The sequence below is a fragment of the Chrysemys picta genome, chromosome 7 (assembly GCF_011386835.1).
Source record: "Chrysemys picta bellii isolate R12L10 chromosome 7, ASM1138683v2, whole genome shotgun sequence".
Classification (NCBI taxonomy): domain Eukaryota; kingdom Metazoa; phylum Chordata; order Testudines; family Emydidae; genus Chrysemys; species Chrysemys picta.
This window is the reverse complement of record NC_088797.1, coordinates 18090993-18116738: the sequence shown is the minus strand read 5'-3', so window position 1 is coordinate 18116738 and position 25746 is coordinate 18090993. Positions and strand designations below refer to the sequence as shown.

The 25746-nt window shown below is 43.9% G+C and overlaps 1 protein-coding gene across 5 annotated transcripts in view; it reads left to right on the top strand.

Annotated features, from left to right (window-relative positions):
• The window catches only part of SRGAP3 (SLIT-ROBO Rho GTPase activating protein 3), a 220478-nt gene that overhangs the window by 13383 nt on the left and 181349 nt on the right, over positions 1-25746 (top strand). For 2 of the 5 annotated variants that reach the window (XM_065550842.1, XM_065550841.1), the window contains exon 2: positions 6444-6506. The exons of the other annotated variants lie outside the window; for them this stretch is intronic. The gene's annotated coding sequence lies outside the window, so the exon portion shown is untranslated. The remainder of the gene's footprint in view (positions 1-6443; positions 6507-25746) is intronic. 5 annotated transcript variants of the gene reach the window in all.

Genomic DNA, 25746 nt, shown 5'->3' with positions numbered 1-25746 from the left:
GTTAACTCTGTCACGTGGGGAGCTGCCCTCGTGGGAGGGGTGGTTAAGCCCTTTCTGAAATACCATAATTTGATGCTAACAGCCTGTGTCTGCTAGCTTTCTATTCAGTCTCTGGTGCCTCTAGCCCTTGTTATCTCCCAGCCTGGTTTCAGACACGGCTGTGGTATTGTTACCCTTAGGCTAAGGGTGGGCAAACTTTTTGGGCTGAGGGCCACATCTGGGTGGGGAAATTGTATGCAGGGCAGGGGGTTGGGGTGCAGGAGGGAGTGCGGGGTGTGGGAGGGGGTGCGGTGTGCAGGAAGGGGCTAAGGACAAGGTATTGGGGCAGAGGAGGGGTGCGGGGTGTATGAGGGGGGTCAGGGCAGGGGTTGGAGTGCAGGAGGGGTGCATGGTTTACGAGGGGGCTCAGGACAGGGAGTTGGGGTTCAGGAGGGGTGTGAGGTGCAGGCAGGAGGTTTTAAGGCAGGGAGTTGGGAGGCTGCAGGAGGGGTTTGGGCTCTGGCCCGGTGCCACTTACCTAAAGTGGCTCCGGGGTGGCAGCCGTGCGCACTGGGGCCAGGGCAGGCTCCTTGCATGCCTGTCCTATCCCCGGCCCCGCGCCGCTCTAGGAAGCACTGCGGCCCCTGGAGGCAGAGGGCTTTGCGTGCGCTTCCCTTGCTGTGCCTCCAGGTACCTCCCCCCGCAGCTCCCATTGGCCACGATTCCCCGTTCCCGGCCAATGGGAGCTATGTGTGGGGGTGCCTGGCGGCAAGGGCAACGCACGGAGCCCTCTTACCCCCCTGCCTGGGGGCTGCAGGGACGTGGTACCTGCTGCTTCTGAGAGCGGCGCAGGGCCCATGGGGGCAATCCCACAGGCCAGATCCAAAGCCCTGAGGGGCCGGATCTGGCCCGCGGGCCGTAGTTTGCCCACCTCTGCTCTAGGGGATAGGCAAAGGGAAAGTGTCCACGCTAACCTTTTATTGGACTGGTACCAGTGACTGTGGTGCTCTGTTGACTCACCTGTGGAGCCTTGTAGGAATGAATGGAGAAGCCCTTCACCGGGTGTATTTCTTCCCCTCTGACAGGTTCTAGTCTCCCTATGACTTCTTGCAGATGAGATCCTGTTTAGTGTGTGTGTTCAGCAGATGGGGAGACAGAAGCACTGTGGCATGCAGTATCATCATGAGTATATGGCTAAGCCACTGATCCACAGGTTCTTTTCTCTTTAACCCATATGTTATAGTCCCTTTTGGTTTCCTGGTCTCAGGCAGAAGTACTGTCTGGATCAGGAGGACAGTGGCTTAGGTTCAGTCTGGGTAAGACAGAAGTGTTGCTGATAAGCAGGAGAAAGCCCCTAGAGAAAACCAGCTCAGGCTCCGGCACACCAGCAATTAAAGTTGCAATGTCCAGATTTTGCTGGTGCAGTTCAACGGTTCAGTCTCTGGCTCACTTTGGCTCCATCAATGCTCCTGGGTTCTCAGGCGGAGTCTCTAGCTAATGTTGCCGTTTCTACGTTAGGCTGCAAAGAGACTGCAACTGTTTTACTCTGATTTGACGCCTCTCTCACTACACTGACCCGCACCTTCTGTATGTTCTTGGCTAGATAACTGTAGTGTGCTCTGCTTGGGGTGATTCTTGGGGGGGGGGGGGGGGGGGGAGGAAGTTGAAACGTCCTATAGCGTAGAATGGAGCAGCTTCTCCCTTGAGTCAATCCAAGTGTTATGAATGGATCCCACTAGTGCCCATTGCTCTTGTGCTTCCTTCTTGTTTAGTCGGAGCACAGGTCACAGGGCTGGCTATGATCTATCCAGCCAAAATAGCCTAGGCCCCAGCTGTCCGAGGGCTCAACACACCTTGTATGTGTCCTCTTGCTGCAGCTATGATCAGCTAGGTGGCTCTTGCAGCAGATTCCTGTCTCTGCAGCACTGGTAGCAGGTTGTCCAGAGCAGAAGCCCCATCATGGTGCTGGGAACTGCTCACGCTGGTGGTCTTCAGGAACCGGGGTTTGGCAGCCTCAGGAAGCAGCACCTCGACCAGACCTTTCATCGTCTGGAACTCAATGCTCCAGCAGGCTGCTATTTGAACGTTTGTAAATCTAGCTTTCTTTCTACCTCTTTAATTGCTGCCAGGTGCTTGGGTGCTGAGGCAATGGGCACCATTCATCAATCTTTTAAATAAATTCCTCTTGTAACATTTATCCAAGGGCTGTCGCTAGTCCTGGTTCCAGGTGAAGGATTTTTAAGGCCTATAAGAGTCCAACACCAGATACTTTTACTGTGTTGAACTGATATTTATAGGCTCCTGCAAGGGATAATATTTTAAGTGCTATGTGCACGGTTTTCAGCATTTGTCAAGAGCAGAAGCTACTCTCCCATTCCCTTGGCCCGTTGAAGAGGAAAAAGGAAATAAAAAACGTGAGCTGTTAATTTCCTCCCCCCCTTCTTGCCTGAATTTGGCTTTGTCTCAGTAGCTGTTTGTTAAACTACCACCCACAGCAGCATAGCAATCACCTCTTGAAATGCATTTACCAAGCTTTTTAGAGGCATTTGTACTCCTGACATGTGGCCAATGACTGAGCAGTTCAAATAAGTAACACATGGCTTCAGTTCAGAGCTAAAGAAAGAAGTTGTTACATGTTGGATTCATGTTGCAAACTGCCAGGCTCTAGTAAATATGGCATACAGTAATTTCCCCTTTCTTACGGCCTGGCTAACTTTTTTGAATCCTGAATTCTGATTTAATTCTGCCGTGCTTTGGTTTAGCCACCAGGAAAATCATCCTGTTCGAAGATGAGTATTTCTTACTAAGCATTATTGTGCTGTCTCCCTCCCACCGCCATTGCACCCCATATATTATTTTATTGGCATGTATCATACCAGCAAACAAGGAAGGAAATGGAAATGAGTAAATCTTGATAATCTAAGGAGTATTAGTAGTAGCAATATCTCCTATTTATTACTTCCTTAAAGATTCCAAAGTGCTTTGCAAACTATGGGTCTCGTTGGCAGCCCAGACTTAACTGGGGACTCCCTTTTTTTGCACTTGCTGTGTTGCAGGTGAAATTTTGCACTTTTGAAATTTTGCGGGCGGCCCCGGAGTGGGGGCAGCAGGCCCCAGCCTCCCCTGTCCTGCTCGGGTCCCGCAGGGGAACAAACTGGGCTGGGCTGCCGATGTCTCCGCCCCGGGGCCGCCGCGGGATTGCACCAGCTGGGCAGCCAGCCGCGACTGGCTAGGGGTTGGCTGTGCACAGCGTGTGCACTGCTGGGTCCCCGCAACAGGCTCGGGCCCGGGAGCCAGAGCTGCAGCCGCCGAGCACCATGGCCGCTTCCTCCGGCTGCGGCAGTAGGAGCTGCAGCAGCAACTGCTTCTGCGAGTCCCACTGCCCAGGTGGGGAGAACAGCCATCGCCTGGCCCCGTGGGCTGCCCCCCTACTCTCTCTCCAGGTACCGCCCGACTGAGTCCTGCCTGCACTTGGGGCCAGGCTGGACTCACTCACCCCGGCCCGGCGCTCCCCCTGCATCTCCGGGGCCTCCCTCCAGCGCTTGCAGAGGGAGGAGGAAGGGGGGGGTGTTGTTTTTTTGCTCCGCCGCCCCTCCCCCCCGCATCCTGATATTTGACCTGGGTGATCTGGTCACCCTAAGTGGGGTGGGAAGAGGTGGGACTGGAGAGGAGCAGGGACGGGAAGAGGTGGGCCTGGAGCATCCCCCGGCAAAGTCGGTGCCTGTTCTTCTCTGGGGAAGCTGCTGCTGCTGTGAAGGTGCTTCCTAGCATCCTTGCCTGCAGCACGCTGTGCCTGTGTGGAGTAAGCCGGGGCACTTCCCAACCACAGTACAGTACTGTACAGTATATAATGCCTTTTGTCTGCCCAAAAAAATTCCTTGGAACCTAACCCCCCACATTTACATTAAATCTTATGGGGAAATTGGATTAGTTTAACATCGTTTCACTTAAAGTTGTATTTTTCAGAAACATAACTACAACCTTAAGTGAGGAGTTACTGTATTATGATATACTTATAGCATAATTATGATGTATTTTATGCAAGGCAGGTTGTGTAAGGTGTCATTGGAAAAGTTATGATTTGCTGAATATGATTATCCTATTTGTATGCATGTATCATTTTTGTGTCTGAAGTTATAAATACTGATATGCATCTGTACTTCAAATGTAGTTACACCTGGGTAATGCCCACTAGACAAGATGCTTTCGGTCTAGATAGCTGGTTGGGAAGGGCCTATTCAGGGCAATGAGGCATTAGGGAAAACAGTAGGCCTTAGTAGAAGCTTATCTCCCACCTGAGAACATTTCAGACAGCCTGTAAGTAATGGCTGCTGAGACTCTACAAAGATTTGTGACCAGATCACATGATTCTGAACACCATCTTGGGATGTCAGTATTTTTCCACAAAACAGGTCTAGTAACCAAGTTTTGAAACAAAGGGTTCCTGCTATATGCTAAAGCTATATAAGCCAGGGAGTGACATTATCGTTTGTTCTTCACTCCCCAAACAAGAAGACTCCGGAAAACACCTGAGTGAACTGAGGGGAAGGGCTGGACCCAGGCTAAAGGAATTTCTAGCCTGTGTATGCAGACCTGAGAAACCCCAAGCTGTAAAACTAATGCAGCTTGTGCCTTTAAGAATCTACAAGTCTGCCTGTACTATCAGTTAGGGTGAGAATCTGCTAATTCATATCCAATCTATCTAGTGTGTTAAGCTTAGTTTGTGTTTTTGTTTATTTGCTAGATAATCTGCTTTGATCTGTTTGCTATCCCTAACTTATTAACTACAAAAGATAGATTTAAAATTTATTTTTTGTTTTTAATCTAAACCAGTGAGTTTAGAATGAAGTGTGTGGGGAATCTTAGCTCAGAGGGGCTTTTGCATATTCCTTGCCACATTTGCAGGCGGTGTGTGTGGGGTGAATGCTGAGTGTACGCTGTACAGTTCCCTGTGCAGTACAAGATGATATAACAGGAGTCGGCAACGTTTGGCACGTGGCTCGCCAGGGTAAGCACCCTGGCGGGCCGGGCCAGTTTTATTTACCTGCTGACGCGGCAGTTTCGGCCGATTGCAGCCCCCACTGGCCGCGGTTCGCCGTCCCGGGCCAATGGGGGCGGCGGGAAGCGGAGCGGGCGAGCGATGTGCTGGCCACGGTTTCTTGCCGCCCCCATTGGCCCGGGATGGCAAACCGCGGCCAATGGGGGCCGCGATCGGCCGAACCTGCCGCGTCAGCAGGTAAATAAAACTGGCCCGGCCCGCCAGGGTGCTTACCCTGGCGAGCCACGTGCCAAACATTGCCGACCCCTGTGATATAATTTTGGGTTTATGCTCCAGAGGGGGTGTATGCCTGAGGAGCTGAGAGTTACTTTGGCTTTAGCCTTTCTACTGGTGGTTCGTGCAGTGGCTAGTCAGAGAACCTGCATGTAGCTGCATGAATGCTGGTGGAAGTGTAAGACCGGGAGCATGTCTGCAGCTTATCACAGCAGCACAGTGTGAGAGAGAGAGCCCAGGCTAGGCTCAGTTGTACCCCAGTTCCAGGTGGCACCCCGAGGGGAACCCATCATAGCTACCCATGTGAAAATGTAATGGATCTTTAATTGCCAGAAGCAGTCAGGACCTTGGTTTTACAGTTTGTCTTAAACATGGTATCTCCAGCAATTCAGCAGCTCTCCAACACCATGCTGGGGAATATCTGGCCTCTGGTTTTATATATATGGCAGTCACTATATTATCCAAGTATTTATCAGTATTCATCAACAAGAGAAAGGGGTGGTAAAAAGACCTACAGATAATAACGGATACATTCCATGATGGGGAGAAAGCCTGACTCAAATCATTCCTCTCCTTTGAGAATTAAAGGGATGGAAGGATCTGTAGTGTGAGAATTCCATTGCAGTAATAGTGTGTTTAATGCAGTGGCTCTCAACCTTTCCAGACTACTGTACCTCTTTCAGGGGTCTGATTTGTCTTGCATACCCCCAAGTTATACATCACTTTAACGATTTGCTTACAAAATCAGACATAAAAATACAGAAGTGTCACAGCACACTATTACTGAAAAATTTGCTGACTTTCTTATTTTTACCATACAATTATGAAATAAATCAATTGGAATATAAATATTGTACTTACTTACAGAGCAGTGTAAACAAGTCATTGTCTGTATGAAATTTTAGTTTGTCCTGACTTCGCTAGTGCTTTTTATGTAGCCTGTTGTAAAACTAGGCAAATATCTAGATGAGTTGATGTATCCCCAGGAAGACCTCTGCGTACCCCCTGGAGTGCATGTACCCCCTGATTGAGAGCCACTGTGTTAATGTATCAGAAGTGAATATAAGAAAATATGAGATCAAGGAGTCGGGAGAAAGAAACTTCATGGGAGACTGGCTTTGAAAACTTGTTGTATTTAAATAAAAGGCTGTTGTAGAATGATTTTAATGTGACCTGCCTCTTTGCATTACAGCGGTTAATAGCTATTTGCAGTGTTGCTGTGGCTGTGTTGGTCCCAGGATCTGAGAGAGACAAGGTGGGTGAGGTAATATCTTTTATTAGATCAACTTCTGTTGGTGAGAGAGACAAGCTTTCGAGCTTACACAGAGCTCTTCTTCATGTCTTTCTTAATGACAAAACTGTCATTAGCTGCATTAAAGCATTCGATCCCACAACTATGGAGTCCAAGCCAGAATTTAGGCAAAATCCTATGTGAAAATATTAAGTCGCACGGACTGCTCAAGTCTGGGAGCTATGAGAGAACTGCAGGGTCTATCTGTTCCGGCAGCCTCAATAAAGAATCTTTTCTGTATAGTCACCATCCCTACAATAGCCATGAAGGAGTTTACTCTCCCTCCTTGGTTTCACTTCTTTTTTTGGGGGGAGGAGCTGTCATGCGTGTGGTGAGGATTTTCAGTCACAAATGGCAGCCTTCTCCACAAAGCAGCTCTGCATGCGTTTGCTCTGCACTGTAGTATAATGAAGGCCCATGAAAGTTGTACAAGTTTGGCAGACCTACCTAGCTTGAAAGGGGTAGTCTACCTATGGGAGCTGCACTTCAGAAGGAAAAAATATTCCTCCATAAAACCATTATTAAGCTCTAGCAGAATACCGAAGTATTAGAATGGCTACTTTGAGTGAGCTTTGATCTTAAAATAATGGTTTGATCGCATGGTGCTTTCAGTGACTCCCCACCACTATTCCTCCTTTTGGAATCCAGGAAAGAATAATGCAGATTATTTAAACCCCAGTTTCAGGCTAAAACTGATAGTTTGTGAAACTGTTGAAGTTGCTACATGGTCACGTTAATATTGAAGGCAGGCAATGGGCCAGTGGCTAGGGCATTAGACCTGGAGTCTTGACAGAGTTACTTTGCTGCCCCGTGCCTCTATTTCCCCATCTATATTATCTCCAGGCATGAATAGTATGATATAAAGACAAAAGACGGCCTTGTAGCTAAGTCTGTGGACATGACTCAGGTGATCTGGGCTCAGTCACAGAAACTCTGCTTGGGCACATCCTGCATCTCTCTCTGCCTCAGTTCCCTGTGTGCAAAATAGAGAGAATACTTTCTTTGTTCTGTCTATTTGGATTGTAAGCACTTTGGGGCAGCGATGGTTTTAGGATGTCAGCTTCTGACACTATGGGCTGCTGAGTGTGGTTGGGATCTCTAGGCGCTACCATAATACCACTGCAATAAGGTAGGCATTATTAGATACACCTCTACCCCGATATAATGTGACCCGATATAACACAAATTCGGATCGAACATAGTAAAGCAGTGCTCTGGGGGGGGAAGAGGGGGACGGGGAGGGGCAGGGGCTGCGCACTCCGGTGGATCAAAGCAAGTTCGATATAACGCGGTTTCACCTATAACGCGGTAAGATTTTTTTGGCTCCCGAGGACAGCGTTCTATCAGGGTAGAGATGTATGTGCCCGGCTCACACATTTTAAGATGTTATTTTGGTTACTACCCTACACAGCAAAGTAAAACTGAGATAGTCGGGTAGGATATCCTCATGTCATTTTAGCAATAACTTGCCAGGATAATTCTTAAGTGCATGTATTTAAAAAAAAAAATCTTGTTAACTACTGAAATAAGAGCTGTGTCAACTAACAGACCAGCATTCGGAAGAAAGAGATTCCCTCCTTTGCCTCCCCCCAAAGTAGTAATGTTCACCACCTCTTGGGTTTAATAGAAACTAATCAGCTCAGTCTTATTCAACAGACATTCAGGGTTGGTTGAGCAGGGAAACTAAATTGCTTTGTCCACTTCTCTCCCATAGCAAGGTTGGCTGCACGAGTCTGGCTAGGGGTGAATTCCATGAAGGAGCAGAGTATGAACTGCAGTTCGGAGAGAGACTGGCTAAACAGTGGCCTTCCTTTTTCCAGTGTCATCTATAAGAATCCTGAAGAATATTTTTCATTGATTCGTGTGGTTTGTTTCAGTAACCAGACAGATGCTTGGGGCTGAAATCAGTTTCTTGGCTAGAGCCTAGAATGCGTTTCTGCCATTGTTTTGTGTAGGCATACTGGTGTGTTGTAGAGATGGTCTTTGGTCCTGGACCCTAGACTGTCACTGCTTTGTTGTTACAGGGTTGCTTGTGTTTTCTAGGTTACTGGCATTATTATTATTTATTTACATAGGGGGAAAAAAGACCATTGTGCGTCTATCAAATTCATTGCTTAATCAAGGCTGTATAGCAGTAGGAATGGATCTTTACTTTTCAGAGATAGCCACTGTTGTGGTCTCATTTGAAGTTGATGGGAATATTGTCTTTTGTCCACAATGGGAACAGGATTTAACCCTTGCTTTATGAGAGAACTGGCATATCTAGTGATACAAAATGCATGCATTGATACAGACAAACATGGAAAGTGTCTCAAAGTTCTATAGATAAATAAAGCTAAGAGCTGCCACATCTCTGGGGGTTTTTTTGGCTTGACAAGGTTGAATATGTTGTATATAATTTGTACTGTGGTAGAGCTGAGAGGCCCCAGTCATGGATTGGGGCTCATTATGCTAAATGCTGTACCAACATAACAAGAAGACAGTCCCTGTTTCAAAGTACTTACACTACAGTACTAATGATTTTATGGATTAACTGAGCTAACCCTGGGAAGAAGCATGTATTCAAATGACCATTTGTCACTCTATGGAAATTTAACTCAGGGCTGACGCCATAATTTAATCCGACATTGAGATTATAGAAAACTCCACTATAAAGTGTTAAGGACTCACAAACACACTCTTGGCCAAATAGTTTAAAGCTTTTATGTTTGCTAAAGCTCCGGAGATAGTTTTAAGATTTGCCGTCATAAAGAGAAAGTTAATGATTATTTGGGAAGAACCTAATGAGGTCTCACTCAAGGTAAGACTACCTAATTTTGAAATTTTAAAAATACAGATCTGATCTGGAAACAAAAACTACCTTCATCCTGCAGAATTGCCTGTATGGGATAGAGATCTAGTATAGGATTGATTAGAAAATGGTGATGAGAGAAAGATCTTATACAGGAGAGAACTGTTTGGGTGTGTGGGCTGTAGTATGTCATGAGAAGCATCACTGCCTCATGGATAGAGTGCTGGACAGGGACTCGAGACACTTGAGTTCTGTTTCTGGTTCCACCACTGGGTGACCCTGGGCAAATCACTTTGTCACTCTGTGCCTCAGTTTCTCCATCTGTGAAATGGGGATAATGATACTGATTTCTTTTGTAAAGAGAAGAGAGATCCACTAATAAAAAGTGTTCTACAAGCGCTAGGTGGAATTATTATTGCTATAGTGAGAGGCTACATTTACTCTGTCATTTACAAACGGAGGATTTGTATGCCAAAAACAGAGAATGGATTTCACTCCATTTGTTAAGCCACTTTGGGCCATATTCTACTCTCGGTTTCACTAGAAATCAGTTATTCCAGATTTATACCATTACAACACAGGGCAAAATTTGGCCCATTACCATTGTGGGGTTGTCTTTAAGCACATTGGAAGCAGAGTGAGGAAGAAGTTCTGTTGTACAATTGTGCGCAATTTGTCTCTGATCGCCTTGTATGAGATATTGACCTCCCTTGGAAGGAGAGAGCCTGGTTAATAAAGAAAGACTTGTTAGGTATTCTAGGAGAAGGATGCTTTGGGCAGTCAGGAAGTGGGACCCTCTGTGGCTCTTCATGAGGGCGTGTTGAATCTTCCTGAGTCAGAGCATTGTAAGGGATGGTTAAGGTAGGGAACTCTCACCCTGGCCAAAAGATTTAAGAGTTTTGTTTAAGAATTTGATTCAAATGATGACTAATGCAACAAATTCTTTAAAGGCTTAATCCAAGTCAGTGATATATCAGTGAATGATGGGTCAGGCCCAAATGAACACATGCCAGGATCTCTGTAGTGCATTTAATAGGAAGGGCATAATATGCAATGCAAAGACCTAGAAGATGGCAGCATTGAGAACTCCATGTTTGTTTTGTGTTTTGTTTCCATATTGCAAAGACTGACATAGCACTGCCCCAGCTGACCTGAGACGACTGTCTGTGGGACAGGCAATCCATGGAATGCAGGAAAAGTCTTTTAGGAAGCCTGACTAGTAGCTCCTTCTCTAATATAAACAATACTACAGTATGCTACAGGTAATGGACCAAAATGCTGCTGTAATGGTACTGTGTGCAATAGTGAGATGGATAATTCCTGCAGAACGTTATTCTACTTTGTTTTTTTAATAAGGGTTCAGCTCTACACAGTACTGGTTTGACTATCTTGCTGAGTTTTTAATTGTAATTATGCCATGATGAAATTTCATGCTTCAGGGCATGAGATTTTGATAGAGGTCAGGGAGGAATTTTCGAATCCTTCCCCTCCCCCAGGTACAACATTGCAAATTTGGCTAAGTGCGTTATAATTTTTTCTCTTTTGTCTAAACCATCACCTCTTGGCTGCAGAGAGAACACTAGATTAAATAACACTTTGCACTTCTATAAACCTTCCATCTAAAGATCTTCAAAGTGTTTTTAAAATGTTAATAAATTAAGCTTGACAACTCCCCTCAGAGACAGTATTATTACCCCAATTCCAGTGATGGGGAAACGGTGGCCCAGAGAGGTGAAATGACTTAGGGCAGGTCTACACTAGAAATTTGCACAGGTGCAGTGGCACCAATGCAGCTGCGCTGCGGTAATGTGTCCGAAGACGCTCTAAACCGATGGGGGATAGCTCTCCGGTCATCTTAATAACTCTGCCTCTGCAGTAGGTGGTAGCTATGTTGGCGGCTGAAAGTCTCACGTTGACATAGCGCTGTGTACACCGGCACTTATGTCGGAATAACTATGTTGCTCAGGGGTATGGATTATTCACACCCCTGAGAGATGACAAAAGCATCCTCCCTCCCAGTGCATCAGTGGTTTGCTTTGCTAATCTTGTATACTGTATTAGCCATAGAAATTGGGTATTGCGTCCACTGCATTATCCTCCTTTGAATTTTCTCCTTAAAATCCACTTTTGCCATGAGGCCTGCAAAACTCTCTCCATGGTTAAGCAGCAATCACCACACAACAATTGTCTGTTACGCTCTTCCTAACATTTCCACTCCTATCTTGTGCTCCCCCTGCCTGTTTGTCCCAAACAACTGTGGGCTCGAATGCTCAATTTAGATTGCAAGATTTTGTGCGGGGCCCCAATGTTCTATGTTTGTACGGCCTGTAGTACAAGGGGACTCTGATCACCACAATGTAAATAATAAATAGTTTTCCACTCTAGAGCTTCCCTATGGCTCCAGGGTGGAGAGGCAGGAAACAGAGGTTATGTGGTGTTGGAACCAGAATGACTGGGAAAGTCTAGGTTACTTAACATTACCCTACAGAAGTATGATGCAGGGCTGAAAAAGAGCTCTGTGTAAGCTTAAAAATGTGCCCCTCTCACCAACAAAAGTTGGACAAGTACAAGATATTCCCTCACCCGCCTTGTCTCTCTCCAGAACTATTGAGTTTAGCACAGCTGGCAGTGTTTGAATGGGGCTGAGTTGCCATGGACACCAGATCACTTCACACCTATGGGGAACAGAGCTGCCTGTCCTAGCTGGGGCTGTGTTTATTTCCACCAGATATTGGTTGGTGAAAAGAAGAACTTAGTTGATAAGACTGTAAATTAGGGTTGAGAACAGTGCGGAGGAGGGGCTCGCTTCTCTTTTGCAAATGCAATATACGGTAAGTGACCTGGAATGTACATGCAAAGATGCAAATACATTTAGATTACAGTTCCTCAGCATGCAATTAAAATATTAAGGGCCTGGTCTCACAAGACCACTCTGTTTGGAATGGCTGAAAGTTGTGTATATGGAGGATTTGCAGAGTGGGGCGTTAAATTCTTTTACCAGCCACTCTTTAATTTGCCTTTCACTCTATTCAGTGGATGTTCTGTAGGGGCACACAGGAAAATGGGGATAAATCCACCTCCTAGGCAGAACTAATTAACACATGTAAAGAACTCTGAGGTCCTTGGTTGAAAAGTAGCCATTTTAATGGGGCAAGAACAGACGGATATAAAGTGGATGGGAGTCTTGCCGTTGAATTGAATGGATGCAAGATCAGGCGCTCTACATGCATAGGATCATGATTATTATAATTATATTTTGCTGCTTCTTCAGAGTCAGAGTTAAAAATCCCTGACAAATGGCTTCCATGAGTAATTTCAAAAACTGAAAACAAAACAGCAATGAAGGAAACCACAAGAATGAGTTTGACCAAATCATGTATTGAGTGAAATGAAAAACATGCTCTCAGTTGGAAGGTTGTCAAAAGCACTTTTTGTTTCTTTCAAGCCTCCCTGTCTGGGAGTATTTGGAGTGATTCACATTTTTTTTAAAAGCCATTTTCCAGAGCAGTGATCCTGTGTTCTTGACCTACTCTTGCTAAAATCCCTAAAGAAACAATAAGCAAACATAATGTTAGTGAAAATGTCACATTATAAACTCCTGAAAGTGAAACCATAACAAAAGGGGTACTTATGTAGTCATCGGTCTTGTCCGACGGTAGGTTTAGTTGCTCAGTTGGAGAAAGAATAGTCTTTCATGTAAGAGGTAAATTCCAAATTGAGAGTGACTAAGGAACAGAGGAGAAAACCAATACGTTGTGTGCATTTCCTTCTGATCATCTTATTTATTCTTGTATGTTTTGTTAATAGTTTTTTAGGAAGCAGAATTGCCTTGGAAAAAGCAGCATATTCAGTTACTAACCAAAACCAACAACAACAGAAATACATTCAGATAATGTTGTAGCATGATGATATCTTTGTCAGACGTGAGAGAAATGTGTAACAGATGGTTTATCTCTTTCCCAGGATATGGAAGAAAAGGGGATAATTTTGCAGGTCACAAAGCCAGAAAATAACTACTTTAGGATTTTAAAAATATTTCTTAAAAGTTTAAAGTATTCATGAACCTTTCTTGGAGACTACTTAGCACAAATATGGAGATAAAAACATTGATCTGCAGCTTTTCATTTCCAGACCTAAGCATGCTCACAGTCCTCTCTGAAGATATAATCCAGACATTCTGACAGACTTGTGGAAAACATCCTCTTCTGTTACTTTGGAATGGAGATAATTATGTCCAAATAGCTATGAATCTTACTGCTTCAGAGCTATTGTGTGCTGCATTTTCAACCACATCACCGCTCCTTCTACTCTGTCTAGTGCTGGCATAGAAAGCAGTGGTGGGCTGCCTCATGGCACAGAAGGCCTTGATGTCAGGTGATGTGGACCGGAGAGACTGGGAGTCAGAGCTCTGTTCCAAGCTTGACTGCTAACTTGTGTTGTGCTTTGGGCGAGTCACTTCATCTTTCTGTGTTTATAGTTTTTTTTTTTCCACTTGATGTTTCTCACTGAAATACTAGAGGTGCTTAGGGAACTTCTAGGTAACTTTAGACCAGGATCTCAAACTTAAATCACCACGAGGGCCACATGAGGACTAGTACATTGGCCCGAGGGCCGCATTACTGACACCTTTTCATACAAAGATACAAAAGCCCCCCACTCCCGGCCCTGCCCCACTTCTTCCCACCCCTTCCCCAAAGTCCCCACCCCCTCCCTGCCTGTATTCCAACCCCTTCCCCAAATCTCCGCCCTGGCTCTGCCTCCTCCCCTGAGCGAGCCACGTCCCCGCTCCTCCCCCCTCTCTCCTGGAAAGTCCTAAGCTGCTTGGCGGCGGGAAGTGCTGGGAGGTAGGCGGAGGAGCGGGGACGCGGCCTGCATGGGGGGGATGGACGGAGGGACATAAGTGGGGGGGGGGGGGTGAGGGGAGCTATGGCAGGCCGCAGGAAAAAATGCGGCCCGTGGGCCGCGTGTTTGAGACCCCTATTTTAGACCATATCCTCCTTGGCTGGTAGAATCAGTTGTAGGAGACATTGGCTTTCTTACTGGAGAAAATCAACTTTGCCCACAGGGAAGGGGAAGAGGCAGCAGCATCATAGTCTGAAATTTTATGAAACCAATAGACAGTATATGCTGTACTGTGATTTTAAGGCTGTGTCTAAAATGCTACAGTGCTCAGCTGGGTTCTGTAACCGATGCTTCAGTGTGGACACTTACTAGAGCAACATGGCTGCAGTTAAGCCTCCTCCCCAAGAGGTGGTAGCTAGGTCGACAGAAGAATCCTTCTGTTGATGTAGTGCTGTCTGCGGAGGGGGTTAGGTTGGCTTAACTGTATCTCTCAGGGGTGTGGATTTTTCACCCCCGCCTGAGAGAAGTAGTTATGCGGAAGTAAGCTTTCAGGGTAGGCCAGCTGTTAGTGTGTCTAATGCGAAAGCAGAATAATGTTGTCTGACTTTATTTTTGGAATGTCTGCGGCAAAACCACGAATGAACGGGTAGTAAGAAAAAGAGAACTCCCTGCCAGATACACGCGGAGTAAATAAGTAATACGTCGTTATCAATGTGCTGGGCTGTTTTTTTTCTGAGTGCTAGAGTCAGATGCACAATATGTAACTTACAGAAAAGAAACCAGAAAGGCATATGTGCAAATTGGATGGCTGAAGGGAAGCGATTGATAATGGGATGTAGAACTGTTCAGTCATGGGGAGCCTCCATAGGTCCACCTGAGAATGCATGATAGTCCACTGATTGTGTATCCTTGGTAACACTCCTTCCCCACTGTTGACCTCCTTATAAAACCCAGTCAGAGTTGCACCTTGTGGAGGCCCTGTTAGCCTTTTAATTGTTGTTTGTTATCTTGGAGGCTGCTTGTTCTAATACCAATTAGAACCTGACAAAACTGATCCATCTTAGTAGTAAATATACCCATATGGTTGTAGACTGCCTGGCAATGCCAGAATAATATTGGATGAACAGCCGTAGCGACTAATGAGTTATTCAGGAGTTACCAGCTGGCAACATCTCCCCTTTCATAGCTGTTTGCTACCTGCTGTGTGTGTTGGGGGCAGAGGGAATCCAGGCTTTCAGTAATTAACTCTGTAAAAGTAGCAGAGAGGTAACCAACATATTTAGAATTTTGACTCTATCTCAGCCAGTGTAGTGTCTCTGCAGTATGGTCAGAAGGATGCCTTATGATAGAATTTATTAATCCATCTACTAAAGAGTCATTCCACTTGGTGTTGAAACCTGACACTTCAGAAATCATCATTAGAGACAAAGCTACCTAGTCTGTTTTAAGGCTTGAGATGGGTTGCTGAAACATAGTAGTAGTTGGCTTAAAAAGGAGTGTGTGAGAGCGCATAACAACGCAGAATTGTCGGGGAGGGATTGGATTCAGAAATCATTCTGCCACTTCTTTAATTGGTTTCTGCTTCCCTTTTTCTTTTGACTTTGGACACGTAAATGCCAAACTTCTTTTGGTTTTCAATTGTTTCAATAGCTCATTTAACTCAGGTTGCCGGTTTTGAAGGGAAGTTGCAATTCCTGGTTTTCAAGTGGAGTTTCAGATAATTGAGGTAGTTCTCTATTTTTACCTTGAAGCCACAATCCCCTGATATAAATATTATGTGAGGAATAGGCAAGAGGAGGAGATGAACTTCTAAGGAATAAAGCTCATGTTTGCCTGAGTGTGTCCTCGGTAGTCAATATGAAGGATGAAAAACGCCTCACCCAAAAATTGATCAGTGTCACTGTTACAGGAAGTTACAGCTCCAAATCCATCACAATCTGTGGGCAAAATAATCTCAAACTAAAACTGTTTCCAACGTTTTCCATGAGTATTCAGCTGTTCTTTGAAAAAGGCCACAAAGATTATGAATTGGTACTAATTTCACCCCTCAGGCCAGCAATTCAAAGCTGAATACAGTAGACCAGTGGTTCTCAAACTTTTGTCCTGGTGACCCCTTTCACATAGCAAACCTCTGAGTGCGACCCCCCCCCCTTATAAATTAAAAACACCATTTATATATTTAACACCATTATAAATGCTGGATGCAAAGTGGGTTTGGGGTGGAGGCTGACAGCTCGCAACCCCCCACATAATAACCTCATGACCCCCTGAGGGGTCCCGACCCCCAGTTTGAGAACTCCTGCAGTAGACTAATAGAAGCATTACACTAAAAACATCTATTCTTTATCTGCTGTGTTTATTATCCACAAAGATTTGAAAATCCAAGTTCATACAAATAGACGTGTTATGAAAGAACACAGGAGGATTGGGGCCTAAATACACTAAATTTAAATAAGTATGGATGGATTTTGATATACAACTGAAGGTGGTCGAGTGAACCACTGTGAATAATTTATATGACAAGTTTGGCCCTAGTTTCTGCTTGAGATTTATCTAGGAAGAAGCTTTGTTTTGCTTTTCTTTTTGTGTGTGTGTTTTTGTTTATGGTACGAATTTATAAATCATCATTAAAACAGTTGATGCCAAAATATTTGCTGTAGCCTGTACATTTGACTATTATTTACTCAGGGTATGCGAGTGGTCACGTAAGTCACATGATCCTATTTTTGCTTCCTGATCAAATGAATGAAAATGTATAAACCAGGAGAACAAATAGCGAATACTGCTGTTTGCATATGAAAACCCATGTTTGCATATGAACATCGGTATCTATCTAGGTTTATATATTTTCCCATCACCGTAGTAACTGAACATCTCAGATACAGTGATGAATTTATTCTTGCAACACCCTTGTGGGATAGGGAAATGTTATCAGAGGAGTGAAGTTCTGAAACAGCCTCCCAAGGGGAGCAGTGGGGGCAAAAGACATATCTGGCTTCAAGACTAATCTTGATAAACTTATGGAGGGGATGGTATGATGGGATAGCCTAATTTTGGCAATTAATTGATCTTTGACTACTAGTGGTAAATATGCCCAATGCCCTGTGATGGGACGTTAGATGAGGTGGGATCTGAGTTGCTACAGAGAATTCTTTCCTGGGTGTCTGGCTGGTGAGTCTTGCCCACATGCTCTGGGTGTAGCTGATTCCATATTTGGGCTCGGGAAGAAATTTTCCTCCTGGGAAGATTGGCAGAGGTCCTGGGAGTTTTTTCACCTTCCTCTGCAGCATGGGGCAGGGGTCACTTGCTGGAGGATTCTCTGCACTGTGAAGTCTTCAAACCATGATTTGAGGACTTCAGTGGCTCAGACATAGGTCAGGGTTTGTTGCGGTAGTGGGTGGGTGAGATTCTGCGGCCTGCGTTGTGCAGGAGGTCAGACTAGACCAGGGGTCGGCAACCTTTCAGAAGTGGTGTGCCGAGTCTTCAGTCACTCTAATTTAAGGTGTCGCGTGCCAATAATACATTTTAACATTTTTAGAAGGTCTCTTTCTATAAGTCTATAATATATAACGAAACTATTGTTGTATGTAAAGTAAATAAGGGTTTTTAAATGTTTAAGAAGCTTCATTTAAAATTAAATTCAGAGCCCCCTGGACCGGTGGCCAGGACCTGGGCAGTCTGAGTGCCACTGAAAATCCGCTTACGTGCCGCCTTCGGCATGCGTGCCATAGGTTGCCTACCCCTGGACTAGACTATCATATTGGTCCCTTCTGACCTTAAAGTCTGAGTCTATTTACATATGGGGAATCAAGACATCAAGATTAAGGGCCTGAGCACCTACAACTCTCATTAACCTCAGTCAGAGCCATCCCTTGGGTAGTATGAATTGGGGCGACCGCTCTGGGCCCCACGCTTTGGGGGGCCCTGCAGGCCGGTGAGATTGGCCAGCACGGTCGGTCCCAGAAGAGACTAATCTGTTACTTGTGCCCCTGGCCCTGGACCTCCCTAGGGATGGCCCTGACCTCAGTCATAGGTATTCAGAGCTTGTGAAAATTGGGTGAGGAGTTCTGATGGCTCCTGTTTGAGTTCACCTGGAATTATCTGAAAATAAGGCCTTAAATGACTTTAGCCACATAAGAAATAAGTGGCAGTACCAGGAATTGAACCCAAATCTTCAGTCCCCTCTTCATCTCTTCAGAGTCCCAGTCTCTCATCCAGAGAATAGCAAGAAAAAGCCATTTCTCAGATATTTAGGTAAACAAAAATCTGTTTGACCGAAAAATCTCTAAAAGGAACCCAGACAAGGTTGCCCTGGCAAGTTGTTCAGAACTTGTACATCCGAATGCTGTTTTGCTGTAACAGTAGCAGTGAATTTCCTGGTTTCTTGTAGTTTAGATCACTCTTAGTATCATGTTAACTTGAATCAACTTTGTGACAAATACTTTTTTATATTTGTTTATGAGTCAACAGTGTGATGCTGTTGCAAAAAAAGCAAACATGATTCTGGGATGTATTAACAGGTGTGTTGTGAGCAAGACACGAGAAGTCATTCTTCCGCTGTACTCTGCTCTGGTTAGGCCTCAGCTGGCGTATTGTTCTGTGCACCGCATTTCAAGAAAGATGTGGAGAAATTGGAGAGGGTCCAGAGAAGAGCAACAAGAATGATTAAAGGTCTTGAGAACATGACCTATGAATGAAGGCTGAAAGAATTGGGTTTGTTTAGTTTGGAAAAGAGAAGACTGAGAGGGGACATGATAGCAGTTTTCAGGTATTTAAAAGGGTGTCGTAAGGAGGAGGGAGAAAACTTGTTCCCCTTAGCCTCTAAGGATAGAACAAGAAGCAATGGGCTTAAACTACAGCAAGGGAGGTCTAGGTTGGACATTAGGAAAAAGTTCCTAACTGTCAGGGTGGTTTAAACACTGGAATAAATTGCCTAGGGAGGTTGTGGAATCTCCATCTCTGGAGATATTTAAGAGTAGGTTAGATAAATGTCTATCAGGGATGGTCTAGACAGTATTTGGTCCTGCCATGCAGGCAGGGGACTGGACTCAATGACCTCTCGAGGTCCCTTCCAGTCCTAGAATCTATGAAAATATATTAAAAGTAAGTTTTTTCCTCTCTGCTGTTCTTTCTAACCTAGCAGTATTTTTACTGCGGAGAAATGCAGACTTGGAGCTGTCTAAAAAATGCATTTTAAGCAAGTGACAGCGTACTATTTTATAGTAATACAGAATGAAAATATACATAGCTTGCAATTTAACAAAAATTGGCAGCTCGATCTGAAATTGTTAACAGCAAGAAAGGCAGGTATGGCGGATGCTAACAAACCAGTCTAGCTATTTATAACTGCAAAATGACAGTACAGAAACAGATCTTGTCTTGTCTTTAATTCATGGATTGCAAAGTCAGAAGGGACCACTGTGATGATCTAGTCTGACTCTTGTATAACACAGGCCAGAGAATTTCCCCAAAATAGTTCCTAATCTTGATTTAAAATGGTCTGCGATGGAGAAGCCACCATGACCCTTAGTAAATTGTTCCAGTGGTTAACTACTCTTTAATTAAAAAAAAAAAAAAAAAAAAAGCCTTATTTCCAGTCTGAATTTGTCTAGCTTCAACTTTCAGCCATTGGATGACGTTATACCTTTCTCTTCTAGATTGAAGAGTCCATTAGTACCTACTTGTTCCCCAGGTAGGTACACTTAGACTGTAATAATTTTACCCCTTAACCTTCTCTTTGTTAAGCTATTTAGGGTGAGCTCTTTGAGTCTGCCAATATAAGGTATGTTTTCAATCCCTTTAATCATTCTTGTGGCTCTTCTCTGAACCATCTTCAATTTATCAGCATCCTGCTTGAATTGTGAGCACCGGAACTGAACACAGTATTCCAGCAGTAGTCACACTAGTGCCAAATACAGAGATAAAATAACCCCTCTACTCCTACTGAAGATTCCCCTGTTTATGCATCCAAGGATCGCATTAGCCCTTTTGGTCACTGCATCACACTCGAGGTTCACATTCATCTGATTATCCACCAAAACTCCCAAATCTTTTTTGGAGTCACTGCTTCCCAGGATAAAGTCTCCCATTGTATATCTGGCCTACATTTTTTGTCCCTAAATGCATACATTTACGCTTAGCCATATTAAAATGCATATTGTTGCCTTGTGCCCAGTTAACCAAGCAATCCAGATTGCTCTCTACCAGTCACCTGTCGTCTTCATTATTTACCACTCCTCCAAACTGCCAACTTTATCAGTGATGATTTGGTTTTCTTCTAGGTTATTGATAAGTATTGTAAGGCCAAAACCAGATCCCCATGGGACTCCACTAGAAATACACCACCTTGATAATGATTCGCTGTTTAGGGTTATACTTTGAGAGTTATAAGTTAGCCAGGTTTTAATCCATTTAATAATTCAGGCTTGCAGTATCTCTCAGATGTAAACTATCCTGAGCGTTCCCAGCTGTAAAATAATGACTTATTTTGCATTTCTTCTTCATTACAAAGCAACAATGAGTCTAAAGGGGATATTTACCATTGGGGGCTAATTAAGATTAAGGAAAAGCCATGAAATCTGGGCTTCCATCCGTTTCTCAATGATTGATTACCTTGCTTTGATTTAAATCACCACACTCCTGGAAATTAGCATTTTTGTTGGTATTTGCTGTTCATTTTAAACTAGGAGAAAAATGCACTTTATTGAGTTACTAGAAATAAGATTCAAGTCTTATATTTTAGAGTTGGGAGTTATTTCTGTTTTTAAGTTTTGAACAGAGAATCATACATCCATGACTGGTTTTCCTTTTTAAAAGAATAATTAAAACAATAAATGTCATTCACACAAGGGTGTTGTATAATAGAAGCTACGTAACTGGGCATGATTTGTGTGGGAGAGGATACAGTTTCATTGACTATTTTCATATAAAAAAATCTTTCAATACTTAAGTAACACAGTCAAGGTAAAACTGATTTATTAAAATTGTTCCCTTACCTGTAACTAGTAATAACAGCTTTTGATTATGTTTACTTGTCTCATTCTCTAAACGGGAATGAAATTGTCAAAGAGACTGGACAATTTCTATTTTGTTTTTTAGTCAGTTGCACTTCTGGTTGCAATGCAGTAGAGGACTGCTGGTCCTTTAATTTCAGTAGGCATTGGGAGTCTTTCCACTGACTTGAGAGGCTTTGAATCAGCCCTTAGTATGATACAGTGTTGTGTTTAGATTTCCATCACTTCACTGTTATTTTTATTAGCATTTATTATTTGTATTATCGTAAAAGCTAGGAGCCCCAGTTATGGACCAGAACCCCATTGTGCTAGGCTCTGTACAAACAGAACAAAAAGACAGTCCCTGCCCCCAAACATCAGTAAGTGTGAGACTAGAGATAGCAGAAGGACCGAGACAGATGGGATAATGCAAGGAAACAATGAGACAACTTCAGGGAAATGTTTAAATGTAATCCCTTCCCCTTTTCACAGAAATAAAATAAAAACTATGACAATATTTCTTTTCAAACCAGGCTTTGTTTGGGGAAAACTTTTTTTTTAAAAATAAAACCCATATTTTGCCCTAAAACTCCTTTACAGCGTTCCTCTAAAGATAAGATTTTTTTTTTAAAAGGTTTCCAATATTTTCTTTCATGCATTTTGTCTCCCTTGGTTTATCTGTCCCTAGCCTGCTCCCTTCCACTGCTTCAGAATGTTACTTAATTAGTTCCCTAAAGGCCATGAGATGTGATTTACCTAAAAAGGGAAAGAGCACAAGGCCATCAAAATGAATGCAGAGAAAAATCTTGAGTGGTATTTTTGTGTGTGTTGTATTAATGTATGAATAAGGGGTTTTTACCTACACTTTTTCTAAAATGCAAAATATGACTCTGGAGAGGTTTGTTTTTTATTTCACTAAAATTATCCAGAGATGTAGCTTATTTGCAAATATCTATTTTACTTGAAGCTTTCTAAGGAGCCCATTTGCTGGTGTAATCATGTAGACTAGCAGAGTAGTACAGACTTTTTAGCCATACAGGTGCAGAATTTGTAGTTGCAAGGCACTCAGGGCTAGTCTACCTTGGCAACGCTAAAGTGCTGCCTCAGCAGTGCTTCAACGTGCCTTGTGTGGTCGCGGCGCAGCGCTGGGAGAGAGCTTCCCAGTGCTCTTAAAAATACCCACTTCAACGAGGGGCGTTGCTCCCACTGCTGGGGCACTGTTTACGCTGGTGCTTTACAGCGCTGCAACTTGCTGCGCTCGGGGGGTGTTTTTTCACACCCCTGAGCAAGAAAGTTGCAGCGCTGTTAATTGCCAGTGTAGACAAGCCCTCCGATATCCTGGCGAGTGAGGAAAGAGACCCCATAGAGAATAGAATATATCCTATTACCAAAACGGAGTAGCTCTTGGATTATTGGCTCTTTGTTTCATGCTCCTTGTATCCCCCAATACAGTTTGTGTTTTTGGTGTTCCATTTTGTTGCCACCAGTTCAGTGCAGTTGGTGCAAACAAAACAGACAAGCACAGTATTGTATTGAGTTGATAGTTTGGCTAGCTGACAAGGTAAATACTCAGGTTGGCTCCAGTGAGATTGAACCCTGCCAGGCCTAGATGAGTTGGTATCTTTTATTTCAAAACTGCTCAGCCATTCTTTATTCCTCTGCCCGTTACCTCATATATTTTGAAACACTGGCAAACTAACCACTTTCCCTTCAGTGGGCCCATTTATCATATGAATTATTATAATATGAAGTCACGAGGGCACCAAAGATTAAAGAACTGCAATTTCTGCAGGCATATGGTTAGGCTTTGTCTACATTGGCAGCTGACAACTTTTGTCTTTCAGAGGTATTAAAAAAACACACCCCAAAAAACAAAAGTTTTGCCAACGAAAAGCGCTGGAGAGCTCTCTCCCGCTGACAAACAGCGGCTACAGTGCGCCCCTTTTCGTGGCACGGCTGTAGCGGCACTGCCTTGTTGCTAAAAGCTGCGTAGTGTAGACAAAGCCGTAGACTTACGCCAGTGAGGGACGGGCTGATACCAGCCAAACCTGTTGTTCTTCTTTTGCAGGCCACATTGGTGTCAATATTTGCATGTGTTAATCGGCAGAGTAGCCATCCTTTGCAACACTGTTGTTACTTAGATTCAAACACTATTAAATTGTTTAAAAAATAAAAATCCTGAAGGATGCTGTAAATCTCCCATCACGCTCATTATTGCCTGTTGAATGAAGAAGGGAAGTTCGAATTCTTATTCTGTGCGTGATGAGTGGGTTTCATTGTGATGGATGGTGGGTGATGCATTCAGAATGCATCATTCATCGTGGTACGCAAATGGGAAAAATAGGAATGCCTTGGCTCATCCGTGTGTGCATTTATCATATTATTTACAGCAGTGGCCATTAATTACACCGGCTGTTCTGCTTTATGTGCTGTGGATGAAATATCGTATGGCCTCTGCAACTAGAAATTGCATAATAAACGGAACCTAGTAGCTCTAAGGATAGGCCTGGGCCTAAGGGAAAGTGCAGAATGGGGAGGCAGCTAGACACTCAAGTGAAAATCTGCTACAGAAAACACATTCATTTTTCTAGAGTCCAGTTATGTCCAAAGGTGATTTAGTGTAAAAGCTCCATTTCACTTGGGATTTCTCCCTCTAAATAGCTGAAGTGTTGTACTATGGACCAAAGCTGGCTCTAATGTGCATTGCTGTAGGTTTTGAAGTTGCATGAGGTACTCCAGACAGAGATAAGAATTTGATCTCCTGGGTTTAGTCAAGGGGACGAGGGCTTCTGACTTCCTCTTTCTACCCTACCCTAAGATTTTTCTAAAGTCCAAGGCCTTTATAATGCATTTCTTCCTGATCCAATGACATCCCCATTCACTTTAAGAGCAGTATTATGGGTAAGTTGTGGAGCTCCACATCACAGCAATGAAACACTGCTCACTCCATAGTTTTGTTGTCAAAACATGACACCTCCCACCTTAGGGAAGACTCCCATTGACTTCAATGGCCATTGGCTCAAACCCTGTTTGGGGTCAGGCATTCCTATTTCAAGAAGAAAATAAGAATCTCTGTCACAAGTCATCTATGTGAGTGCTAATATCCTTGTTCTCTCTTGAGGGAGAGCATGTTTTATAGACAGTTACAAAGTAATCCCTCCAGTCCAAAAGACATAGGGGTGAACTTTTTTTTTTTTTACTAGTTATCAAATAAAATGTGTAAATGAATATCCTGGCTACTTTGTGGCTGATCCAGACTGACTCAGACCTTATCATGAGCCAAAGGTACATGGGCTGCAGAACTGCTTTTGCCAAAGTATTCAGTTTTCAGGAGCTGCAACTGAGATTAAAGCCCCAATAGTGGATGAGAGTGTGACGTTACACCCCATATTCTTTATGGAAATATGCTTATGATGTGAATATGGCATAACTGAGATATATTTTATGCAAGATGGATCTTGTAAGGTATCATTAGAAAGGTTAGAATTTACTGAAAGTGATTATCCAATTTGTATACCTGTATCATTTCTGTATCTAAAGTTAGGAATATTGACTATGTAACAATTACAACTGTGTGTGTATTTGGGAGACACCCACCAGACAACAGGCCATCAGCCTTGATGGGCCATTAGGAAGAAACAATAAGACTTTGAAGATACTAATCTCTCTCCTTCCTGAGAGGGGTCCTGGGACGTAGCTGTGACACTAATACCACCTGACCTAGTAAACACCTGGCCTAGTAAACACCATCTTGGACTTCTAGTAATTTTCCACTAAAAAGAGGAGGAGATCAAGACTAGGAAACAAAAGTTTCCTGCCTTATGTAAATCTTATTTAAGGCTGGGGCGTAAGGCAAACAGGACGCTTCTCCATTGCCTTCCTGCCCAAGAAGAAAGACTGCGGAAAGTACCTGAAGAGACAAAGGAACTGAGCGGTGGGAAAGCCAAGGGCTGAGTCCAGACTAAGACAGGAGTCTAGTCAGTAAAGAGAAATAACTGGAACTCTAAGCTACAGAAACTCTGCAACTTGCCTAAAACAACATTTAGGGTGAGAAATTATTTCTTGAAACCAGTCTTAAACTTAAGCTTGGTATGCATGTTTTGTTTTATTTGCTTAGTAATTTGCCTTGTTCTGTTTGCTATAATCATCTAAAATCTGCCCTTTATAAATAATAAGCTTGTTTTTGTTCATTATTAAACCCAGTTTGTGCAATTTCTAACTGGGGTGGGGGGGTGGAGGAAAAGTTGTTCATATCTTCCTCCACATTGAGGGAGGGGGCGAATTTATGAGCTTACATTGTATCGAATTCTCTACAGCACAAGACAATATTATTTTGGGTGTATTTTCCAGATGGGAGCTGCACTTGAGTGCTGGGGGATTTCCTAGCTGTCTTGTCATAGAGAGCTGATTGCAGACTCTGTGTGATTCTACAATTGGTGTGTCCCTACCTGTGTGTGCGCTGCCAGAGGCCGGAGAGCCTAATTCAGCAAAACAGGGAGAGGGAGCCCAGGCTAGTGGAGCAGTCAGGCTCAATGAAATCCCAGTACATCAGGTGGCATCCCAGAAAGGGGGTCCAACC